Below are 12,330 nucleotides of genomic sequence, written 5' to 3'. Positions count from 1 at the left end.
AATAGCTTATCCCGGATAGACTACTTTATGGCACTGGGGTTTGGGCTGGAAATGGTGGAAAAGGTGGACGTTCTGCCCAGGGGGATCTCTGATCATTCTCCACTTGTTCTGTCAATCACCACCGGGGGGAAAAGATGTGCACGGCTCTACCCGATTTACCCCAATTTTTTGAAAATCCCCAAGATTCGGAAAAAACTCAAACTGGTGACGACACAGTATTTTGAAGAAAACACAGGCACGGTGACATCACCGTCCATATTATGGGAAGCATACAAGGCGGTCCTCCGGGGGGCGGCCATTGCAACAATAACGGGGTACAAACGGGATTCCAGAAAGGAACTCACAGACTTAGAACTGGCGGTTAACGCCGCCAGTACTGCACACATGAAAGACCCATCCCCAGCCACGACACACACTCTCATGATTCGGCAACAACAATACCTAGCCCACCTTAAAACGACAGAGAAGGGATACATAGCTAATACTAAACATAGAATATATGACGTGGGCGATAAGGCGGGTCGAATGCTGGCGTGGCTAGATAAAAGAGGGAATGGTGCGAGGGGTATTCAGAGCTTAGAATCAGAGGATGGGAGGAAACTGACACACCCAGAAGATATAGTTTGCACACTGGCACGACGCTATCAAACAATATATACACCAGACAGGACAGTCACACAGCAAATGGCAGCAGCAACTCTAGCGGACATTACTATCCCCAGCATCTCGCAGGAGGATAGAGATACCCTGGAAATAGACCCGACGGTGGAAGAAATTCAGCTGGCAATCCAGGCGTTACAGTCTGGAAAAGCACTAGGCCCGAACGGAATTCCAGTAGAATGGTATAAGTCCATGGCTCCAGAACTCAGTACCCCATTGCTGGCCATGTATTTGGACAGCAGGGACAAAGCAAAATTGCCACTGGATCATCGCACGGCCACAATTGTGGCGATACCCAAACCGGGGAAACCCCCGACTGAGTGTACCTCGTATCGCCCGATATCATTACTGAATATTGAGGCCAAGATATTGGCTAAACTTCTAGCCACCCGCTTACTGCCCCACCTCGGCACCCTGATCCACCCTGACCAGTCGGGCTTTATGCCTCACCGGAGCACTGCGATGAACCTCCGGAGAGTGCATAATGTACTGGCCCGTGCGCACCTCCTCTCGGAACAGGCAGCGATTCTCTCTCTCGATGCTAAAATGGCGTTCGACCTTGTGGAGTGGGAATATCTCTTTCAAGTGCTAGAACGCGTGGGACTTGGGCCGAAATATATTGCATGGGTGCGGCTGCTTTATAAGAATCCAGTCGCACAGGTGGTGGCCAACGGCCACATATCACCGAGATTTGTGTTGGGCAGGGGGACTAGACAGGGCTGCCCCCTATCTCCCTTACTCTTCGCACTGGTGCTTGAGCCCCTGGCTATCCAGATCAGGTCTACGCCCTTATTTGCAGGCATTAAATGGGAGGAGGGATGGGAGGACAAAGTCTCATTATATGCAGACGACATGCTCGTCTACATGACTGCACCCGATACCGGCATCCCGGCCCTGTTAGATCTCTGTAACGACCATGGGCACACGTCAGGTTACACACTAAATTGGTCGAAATCCATCGTATACACACTGAAAGGCCCGGCACCGAGGTTGCAGGATGGCTGTCCGTTGCTTACGACGGCGGTCTCCTTCAAATACTTAGGTATTGTAGTCACGAACACGGAGGCGGACTTCTTTGCCAGTAACCTAAAACCACCTATGGATCGCCTGCGGGCGGACGTCAAGCATTGGGCGGCACTCCCATTGACCCTGCTGGGTAGGGCAGCGTTATACAAAATGATGGCGCTCCCGAGGCTCCTCTATGTCCTAGAAAATACCCCATATCTAGTCCCGCCGCGATACTTCAAGCAGATAGTAGCGTTAGTCACTGCCTTACTCTGGGACACTGGCCCAGCGCGCATAGCGTACGAAAAATTGGTTAAAGGCTGGTATGAGGGGGGTATAGCGCTCCCCAACATCCAACTGTACTACTGGGCGGCTCAACTTAAAATCATAAACTACTGGATCCACGCCCCAAAAGACGACCCGGCCTACCGGGCGGACTGGACGCAGCTTGGGACGGAATGCATGCTGTCTGTACTCTACAATAAATCGCAACTTAAAACCCTACTCGGCCCGACCAAACACACGGCGACTCTATGGCACATGGCACAGGCCCGGTTGGGGTGGACAGGACGTATCACCAAAATGACACCCTTGTGGGACACAAAGACATTTGGGAACCTCAGAAGCTGTGTGGGATTCGGGCGGTGGGACTCCATAGGCATCTCCACGGTAGGGGATCTCTGGGACAAAGACACGGTAGTGCCATTTTCACACCTACAACAACAGTATAACCTTGGACCTACAGAAACGTTCAGATATGTGCAAATTAGGCACGCGTTACTGCGGGCGATTCCTGCGGGCACCGAGCTGCCGGAATCATCCCCGCTAGAGGATAGACTGTTAACAGAATTCATGGTCCAAAGCGCTACCTCCCTCACATATAAAAAATTGGTCAATAATCTCAAAGATCCAACATTGAAACTTAAAGAAAAATGGGAGGGAGAATTAGGCGGGACAGATGAATTTGAATGGAATGAGGCGCTGGCCTCCCCGAAAGAGGTGGGGATCTCCAGTAAGCTCAGGCTGGTGCAACTTAAAATCCTGCACCGCATCTACTATACCAGAACGCTGCTGCATAAAATACAGAGAGCACCACATCCCTTTTGTTTGAGAGGCTGCGGGGAAGAAGGAACACTGCTTCACACACTCTGGGACTGCCCACAAATACAGGAATTCTGGAGACGAATAATGCGCTCGATCTCCCAAGCCCTCAAACACACGATACTACCTGAACCACGCAAGTGCCTTTTAAATATCTGGGACCCCAACGACCTAGGCAGGTATGAATTAATTTGGGCAACGCTGGCTATAACTGTGGCCAAGCGGGACATAGCACAGAAATGGGGCGCAACAGAACTACCCACCGCAAGTAGATGGGCCAAAAACCTGGACATGCTAATGATAACGGAAAGGGCAGTGTATGTACTGCGTGCGGCGCCGCGCAAGTGGAACAAGGTGTGGACGGCATGGAATATGTACAGGGGGGAGATTTGTGACCCCTTACCGGAGGGAGAAGACCCAGACTCAGAGGAGGAAGAGGGCTAATGAAAATTAAGGGGAATACACCTCAGCACACTATGTTATGACATTACTGGCATAGACCTGGCTAGCTACCACCATGCACACCGGGAGACTGAGGATGTGGAGGAAGGGGTGGAAACAAAATGACAATGATGACACATGGTTGGGGGGGAAGGGGGGGGGGAAGGGGAGTTTGTTGTTTCTGTATTATTAAAAGTGATGATGACGTTACATTATACATGGCAGGGGGGTAGATAGAAGAATACAATATAAATGTACGAACCGTCTATTAATATGTCCGTGAGACTTAAATGGTACCTATACAGTAATCCTGAATAAGCAGAGGATACTTGATGTTTATGAATGTTGAAATGTAAAACTGTCACAGTTACCTTTTGAATGTGTAAAACTGACTACTCACTATTCCTTCCTATTAATAATAAAGTTTAAAAAAAAAAATATATATAATTATGTAATGTCCTTTGTCTTAATTTTCCCCCCCCCCAAACGCGCACCTAACACGGCGGGTGCGCGTATTCCAGCCGCCATATTGGAAAAGTCGTGAAGGATCCGTGTACGGTCTGCGAAGGCTGCGTAGTTTCGAATTACGTCATATATGTATAACATCACGTGATGTGCGCAACTCCTAGTCCCACTTATTCGCGTCACGTACGTATTATGGTACGCAACATCTGCGCAGTGGCGGGACTCGCGTGACATCATAAACGTGCTGGGGCGCGCTGGGTGTGCGACTTCCGTAAATGTTTTTATACTGTAAAACTATATGTATGTAACTTTAATGTACATATCAGGGGAACAGATTATCTAAACGAATTAGAAAAATTATATATTTCTACTCGTAATAATTAATATATCAATGTCAAATATATTTTCGCTGACTTGCGTCGGGTGCGTTCTCTGTGCGTGCTGTGTATGCGAAACCCACCAGGGGCTGGCGCTGGGAACCGCGCACTGCTCGCGTTCACACCAGTGGGCCGTGCACCCCTCGTGTTCACACCAGGGGGCCACGCTGAGCACCGCGCTAGGGTTGCGACTCCAAATTTTTGGATAAAATAGCCAGGCTCCTACCAGTAATTTATATTCGCCTTGGGGACCCCATCCCCCGGGGCCTAGCCACTTCGTTAGGGACCATGGAGGGAGCCCCAATGCCCCCAAGGTCCCTCTGGGTCCCCGCGTCCTGCGGAAGCCGGCACTGCTTTTCCACATGGGGAGCTGCTAACATGCAGCTCCCCGTGTGGAAAAGCAATCTGCTTTGGATTTTGGATGGTTTCCCTGCTCTCTCTTCCAAAATCCAAATCAGAGTTTGCTATGGTAGGGCGGGAGACGTGCTCACACAGACACACACATAGCAAACAGCAGTATCTCGGGGGTGGGCATCCAGGGACACTGGAGGATCCAGCCCTGGGGGTGGCGGTCCCCAGGGCCATCAGAGGCTCCATGAGGGGGGCTGTACAGCCCCCTCCCAACTGTTCCAAATAACCGGGGAGGTGGTGGTCCCTGGGGCTCGGGGGTCCAAAATGGACCCCCGTATTTAAACAGTTAGTGCCCCAGGAAGATGGTGGTCCCCGGGGAGTGTGGGGGGGGCTCGAGCCCCCCCACACAGGTTTTTTTTATTTAAAAAATAGAGCCCCGGGGAGGTGGCGGTCCCCGGGGCTGCGGGGGCCCCCGCTGTACATTTACCAAAACCCCCCCGGGACCTGGCCCACCCGGGGGCTTAAAATTAACGAAGCGAGGAAAATTTCGTCCGGATTCGTGCACCCAGCGCATTCCGCGGTTTTCTTTTTTTTTAAAATGCTTTTTTTGGCCCTGGGGGCCCTTGTGGGACCACCTGAGCAGGCCTAGGGAGTCAGGGTGTTTCTACCCTACCCCCTTTTCTTTTTTTTCACCTTTGTTTGCCCTGTTTTCTTGTGCCTCGGTTCTACCGAGTCACAAGATGGCTGCCAACATTTCCCGGTTTGGAGTGTTGACAGCCAATTAGCACGAGTTTTATGCTAATTGGCTGTCAACACTCCAAACCAGGAAGTGTTGGCAGCCATCTTGTGCCTCGGTAGAACCGAGGCACAAGAAATCAGTAAAACAAGTGCGCAAAACGAAAAAAGGGAGCAGAATAGAAACACCCTGACCCTGCTTAGGGGGTCCCACAAGGACCCCCAGGGCCCAAAAATATATATACATTTTTTTAAATCGACAAAATCCGCGCAGGTTGCGCGGATCCTGCAGAGAAAAAAAACAAGCGCGGGGCAATATTTTAATTGTAATAGGGGGCCCAGAGGGGCTCCCAGCCACGGGGACCGCCACCCCCCGGGCCTTTATGAAAATATGTGGGGGGGCTCACAGCCCCCCCCAGCCCCGGGGACCGCCACCCCCGGGGCTTCGTAATAAATGGGTGGGGGGCTCAAAGGCCGCCCCAAGCCCCGGGGACCGCCACCCCCGGGCCTTGTGTTTTTAAAAAATGTAACAAAACAAAAAACCTGTGTGGGGGCTCGAGCCCCCCCCACACGCCCCGGGGACCACCACCTCCCCGGGGCTTTTATAAAGTTGGGAGGGGGGCAGTGCGGCCCCCTCCTGGAGCCCTGTCATGGCCCCGGGGACCGCCACCCCCCAGGGCCGGCTCCTGCAGTGTCCCGGGGTGCCCACCCCTGAGACACTGTAGTTTGCTATGGCAGGGCAGGATCCTCGCGGCTCACGCCCTGCTATTGCAAACAGCATTGGTTTTTTGAAGAGAATGCAGGAAACCTGCTCGCTCTTCCAAAAACCAAAAACGATTGTTTTTCCACACGGGTAGCTGCATCTTAGCAGCTCCCCATGTGTAAAAGCAATGCTGGCTCCAGCAGGAGGCGGGGAGCCAGCGGGACCGTGGGAGGATTGGGGACCCCCCCCACGGTCCCCAACGGAGAGGGCCAGCCCCGGGGCTATTAGTGGGCCTAGGAGGGGGGCCACGCAGCCCCCCTCTCCAATTATAAAACAAGTCAAATAAATAAATAAAGGAAATGCCCCCACATGAGTGTGTGTATGGGTGTGTTAGTGAGTGAATGACTGTCTCAATAGTGTCTTTATAAGTAACTACATATATTTTAAACTCGTTTATGTGAGTACTGGTGTATATAAGTGAGTATATGTGAGAGTGAGAGATTGGAAGAGTTCCTGTATGAATAAGTATGTGTTTCTATACGTGATTGTTCAAAAGAGTAAGTACGTGTAAGTTTTTGCAGAAGTAAGTGTGGTGGTGTGTGTATAACTGTATATGCAAGTAAATGGATGTTTGATTCTTTATTAGCATGAGCGACTATGTGTGTGAGTAACTATGGATGAGTGGTGGTGTGTAACAGGATGTATAGGTGTATGAGTACATATGATGAGTGAGTACATGTAGGAGTGACTATATAAGACTATTGTGAAGAAGTGTGGCTCAGGGGTTAGAGGCGGCAGACCCGGAAGCTGAGACCGGTCCTGGACCAGGGTTCAATTCCCCGCCTCGGCGGGTCTTGGGCTAAAAATTCCACGGACTCGATAATTCTCGCCCCGGTGCCTCCTCGACTCACGGGTTCACACTCTGCGACTCTGGGCAATAGCTTGCTTAATCTCCACAACAGCCCCTCGCGGCGGGATGCCTGACTTTCACCTTGTGGATACCCTGCTATCTCACAGGGGAATACCAGGAAGGGTTCCCTAAGCAAGCGCCGGGAAACCCACTGCGGGTAGCTGTGCGCTATATAAGCTCAACTACATTTACATTTACATATTGGTGGATGAGTGGCTATGTATGTAGATCTTAGAATTACTGAATAGGTTGTTGTAACTGGTATTGGTATGTCCATTGTTTTGAAAATGTTTGTTTCTATTTTTGTATGTGTGTATCAAAGGTTATATTAGTGTGAGAGGAGGTCTGCCACTCTATCACAAGGATGATGTCATCAGTGATGTCATTTGAGATGTCATCAGTGATGTCATGAGTGATGTCACTGATCATGTCATGAGTGATGTAATATGTGATGTCATCAGCAGTGCATTGCGGGCGCGCGAGTTATAGTTAGCTGAACTAACTATAACGGGGGAATTTCAATGGTTTTGTACGAGGGAAATGTCCAGCTAACTATAACGCCCCTGAAACTATGGTTTTTGTCAGTATATATATATATATATATATATATATATATATATATATATATACACCCAAAACCCCTCCAATCACGAAAGGTAGAGGTCACACAGGGGAAATACTTTGGAGCCGCTTTATTGGAACGGCATATGGCATGATGCATTTCGGCTCCCATGAGCCTTCGTCGGATGCCGCTGTGTAATCAAGGTGCTGCCCCACCTGAGTCCTTAATAGTCCTGCACACTCCCATGGGTGGGAGCTATGGCACCTCCCCATCACATGACCAAAATAGCCGCGGGAGTAGTGTAGGAACCACAACTCCCAGAAATCACCTTGCGGTCACTGATGATTGGGGGTGGAATCGAAATCAGTCCAGATGTGAACTTGCTGCGCAGGGCTGGACGCAGAGTGTCCGGTTTTAAAATAGCCTTGACGTCCATAGATGCCGCTTCCTTGAGTCCCCTTTCACATCCCAACCTCCGTGAAATGAGTGTCTGCCGGGCCGTGAACAGGAGAAATGCGTCCTGTACATCGTATATTATATTATATATATATATATTTTTTTTTTACGAAGCCCAACGGGTGAAACGCGTATGTCTAAGGGGGCAGGGGGTCTGCCAAATAAATCTTTCTGATTAAAAATCTGACTTGGAGTGCCGTCTATCTTTGACTCCCGACGAAATTCGAGTGAGTGGCGATATATATATATATATATATATATATATATATATATATACACACACATACATACATATACATATACACACACACACACACACACACACACACAGTGAGAGTGAGAGATATCTGGAAAACAGCCTTTGCACAAACGCATTGAACGTATGTTTAAGGTAAAAAAAAATATATATATATATATATATATATATATATATATATATATATATATATATATATATATATATATATATATCTATATATCCCAGTAGCGGTCGCTCCCGGGTAGTTAGTTAGATCATGTTTCCATAGGAAATGCATTTTTTGTGGTGCTCATAACTTTGGTGACATTTAAAGAACCTCCATGAAACTTTTCAAAAAAGTGCTCTTCTTGCCTAGTTTACAATGCGTTTTACCAAATCATTTTTCCATAGGAACCTTAGACACAGCTACAGCCAAAACCGCGGAACAAATTTACACCAAATTTGACAGAAAGCTATATCTAAGTCCAGAAGAAGTTCTTCTTGTGTTTGGATGTGAATCCGTTCAGTAGTTTTTAAGCAATTAATGCTCAAAACGTTGTATGTCTTGGCACGGGGAACTCCGCGGATCCCGACAGATCTCAAACTGAGATGTGCTTGGCTGCCACCACCTCAAACAGGAAGTGGTGGTGGCCATCTTAGGACTTGTGACTCGTCCAGAGTCCTAAAAAAAACCTGAAAAAGACACAAAGGGGAAGGCTATGAATACCCTGACCCCCTAGGTCTGGTGTTCGTTACATTTATAGTTTGGTGAAATGTTCAGTAACAATCTAATGTTTTAACCTTTAAAAACCACTGAAACTCACCAGCTATAGTAATCTCGGATAACTATATTACATCACTCATGACATCTTCTTTGACATCATTAATATCACTGTGCATGGCGGGTGGACGAGGTAGTTACATGATATAACTACATAACTGGTCAATGTCAGTGTTTTTTAGAGTTTAAACGTTGTTACTGAATATTTTACCTAACTATAACATTACTGCAACCTTTGATTTTTCCAGTGAATATACTACTCAAGAATTGGCTCTTCCCCACATAATCACTGTTAGAAATGGGGGTCTCTAGTTGGCAGAGGTAGGTACCTTTGTCCAAATAGGGATTGTTGCTTCTAGTCAGGATAAGGGGGATACACTCCTAAAATAACCTCTGGTAGCTTGGCACGAGCAGACAGGCTTATCTCAGAGGCAGTGTGTAAAGCATTTGTGAACACATACAGTAATACAGTGAAAACACTACGAATGGACACCACACCAGTTTAGAACAAGCACTTGCAATGCAGTAGGTCTCGCATTAGGAAAGTTTGAGCTATTGGTATTGTAAATGACAAATTTTTTATTTATGTTTTGTTTTTGAAAATAGCGAAATTAATAGCTTTGTCATTTACAATGCCAATAGTTATAACATTCGCAAATGTGACACCTATAGCATTTGTAATGCAATATGTGTTGTATTTACATGACTTACATGTACTGATATTACAAATAACAATGGCTTTTAATTTTTTTAAATAATTAATACTTAAATAAAATTTATTGTAATTCATAATGGCAATAGCTTAAACTTTTGTAAATAACGTTTGTGAAGATTATGTTCAGTGTATTTTATTGTGATGAAAATCCAAGAACAGAAGTGACATTTTAACATCTTTTTGTTACATTTGTAATAAAGCTTGAAACATTGAGTGAACATATTTGAACCAGTTGTTGGTGAATGGTTGCACAGATTGATGCTGTGGTGGCGCTGAGTGATGTTGTGATCGCGAACGAGTGATGCTGTGGCGTTCAGTGATGCTGTGGTAGCGCATAGTGATGTTGTGGTGCCCCTGAGTGATGCTGTGGTGGTGCGGAGTGATGCTGTATGCTATGCTATGTTTTGTTTTGCTATCCTATGTTTTGTTTTGCCATGCTATGTTTTGCTATCCTATGCTTTGATTTGTTATGCTATACTATGCTGTGTTTTGTTATGCTATGCTATGTTTTGTTATGCTATGTTTTGCTATGCTATGCTTTGCTATGTTATGCTATGCTATGCTATTATATGTTTTGTTTTGCTATGCTATGTTTTGTGTTTTGCTATGTTTTGTTATGCTATGTGTTGTGTTTTGTTATGCTATGTTTTGTTATGCTGTTTTGTTATGCTATGTTTTGCTATCCTATGCTTTGTTTTGTTATCCTATGCTTTGTTTTGTTATGCTACGCTATGTTTAGTCTTGCTATCCTATGCTTTGTTTTGTTATGCTATGCTTTGTTGTCTTTTGTTATGCTATGCCATGTTTTGTTATGCTATGCTATGTTTTGCTATGCTATTATAGGTTTTGTTAAGCTATGCTATGTTTTGCTGTGTTTTTGCCATGTTTTGTTATGCTATGTGTTGTTGCGTTTTGTTATGCTATGTTTTGTTATGTTATGCTATGTTTTGTTATGCTATGTTTTGCTATCCTATGCTTTGTTTTCCTTTGCTTTGTTTTGTTATGCTATGCTATGTTTAGTTTTGCTATCGTATGCTTTGTTTTGTTATGATATGCTATGTTTTGTTGTGTTTTGTTATGCTATGCTATGTTTTGATTTGTTTTGCTATGCTATGTTTTGATGTGTTTTGCTATGCTATGCTTTGTTATGCTATGTTTTGTTATGCTATGCTTTGTTTTGCTATGCTGTTTTGTTATGCTATGCTTTGCTATGCCATGTTTTGCTATGCTATGTTTTGTTATGCTAAGCTTTGTTATGTGCTATGCTAAGCTTTGTTTTGTTATGCTAAGCTATGTTTTGTTGTGTTTTGTTATGCTATCCTATTTTTTGCTATGCTATGTTTTGTTATGTATGTAATGTTTCGTTTTGCTATGTTTTGTCGTGTTTTGCTGTTTTGTTATGCTATGCTTTGTTATGCTATGCTTTGTTTTGTTATGTTATGCTATGTCTCGTTCTGCTATGTGTTGTGTTTTGTTATGCTATGCTGTTTTGTTATACTATGCTATGTTTTGTTATGCTTTGTTATGTTACGCTATGCTTTGTTTTGTTATGCTATGCTATGTTGTGTTTTGCTATGCTATGTTTTGTTTTGCTATCCTATGTTTCGTATTGTTATGCTATGCTATGTTTTGCGATCCTATGCTTTTTTTTGTTATGCTATGCTGTGTTTGTTATGCTATGCTATGTTTTGCTATGTTTTGTCGTGTTTTGCTGTTTTGTTATGCTATGCTTTGTTATGCTATGCTTTGTTTTGTTATGTTATGCTATGTCTCGTTCTGCTATGTGTTGTGTTTTGTTATGCTATGCTGTTTTGTTATACTATGCTATGTTTTGTTATGCTTTGTTATGTTACGCTATGCTTTGTTTTGTTATGCTATGCTATGTTTTGCTATGCTATGTTTTGTTTTGCTATCCTATGTTTCGTATTGTTATGCTATGCTATGTTTTGCGATCCTATGCTTTTTTTTGTTATGCTATGCTGTGTTTGTTATGCTATGCTATGTTTTGTTATGCTATGCTGCTGAGGGTGGGTGAGTGGGGATGAGGGTGTGTGAGGGTGAGAGGGTTGTGAGGGGGGTGAGGGTGTGAGTGAGGGTGTGTGAGGGTGAGGGGGTGTGAGGGTGTGTGAGGGTGAGGGGGTGTGAGGGGGTGTGGGGGTGAGGGGGGGTGAGGTTGGGGGGAGTGAGGGGGTGTGAGGTTGGGGGGGAGTGAGGGGGTGAGGGTGAGGGGGTGCTCGAGTCTAGAAGACCAGCCGTCTTAAACTCCCATACCGGAGAAACTCCGTTAACATTTGAAAAGAATGTGACTCGGCAGGGCACCCACTGAATATCACTGCCATGCCACTGCCATGCATACCGAAGTCTTAGGAGGTAGAACAAATAGCATTCCAAGCTCTGAAGCGTCTTCTTGCTTTCATAGCTGGGAAGGTTTCACTTGGCTACAAAATCTCATAAAGGACATACAAACGAATCCCTTCAGAAGTCTGTGGGATGAAACGCGTTGGCTACGGTAAAACAAAAGAAGTTTTTAAAATGAAAAGATTATTAATAAAGAAATCAACTTTTTAAGAGAAAGGTTCTGGGAGCCTATACATTATGTAAATCAATTATGATATTCACCTTCAAATATTTTATTGAATTGTACATTACTAGAAACGTTAATACTGCATGGGTGCGGAGTCGCATTCTTTAAAAAAAAAAAATATATATATATATATATATATACATTCACATACATACATACATACATACATACACACCCACACATATCATCCAAACAAATATGAACACTGGCAAATAGTGCTCCTGCGGCCTGCCGATACAGGGAGGA

The 12,330-nt window shown here is 45.4% G+C and overlaps 1 protein-coding gene across 2 annotated transcripts in view; it reads right to left on the bottom strand.

Annotated features, from left to right (window-relative positions):
- The window catches only part of TEX30 (testis expressed 30), a 232,775-nt gene that overhangs the window by 160,837 nt on the left and 59,608 nt on the right, over positions 1-12,330 (bottom strand). The gene's annotated exons all lie outside the window — the stretch shown is intronic.

Source organism: Lissotriton helveticus, chromosome 8, assembly GCF_964261635.1.
Source record: "Lissotriton helveticus chromosome 8, aLisHel1.1, whole genome shotgun sequence".
Taxonomy (NCBI): Eukaryota; Metazoa; Chordata; class Amphibia; order Caudata; family Salamandridae; genus Lissotriton; species Lissotriton helveticus.
This window is presented reverse-complemented; position numbering and strand designations above follow the sequence as displayed.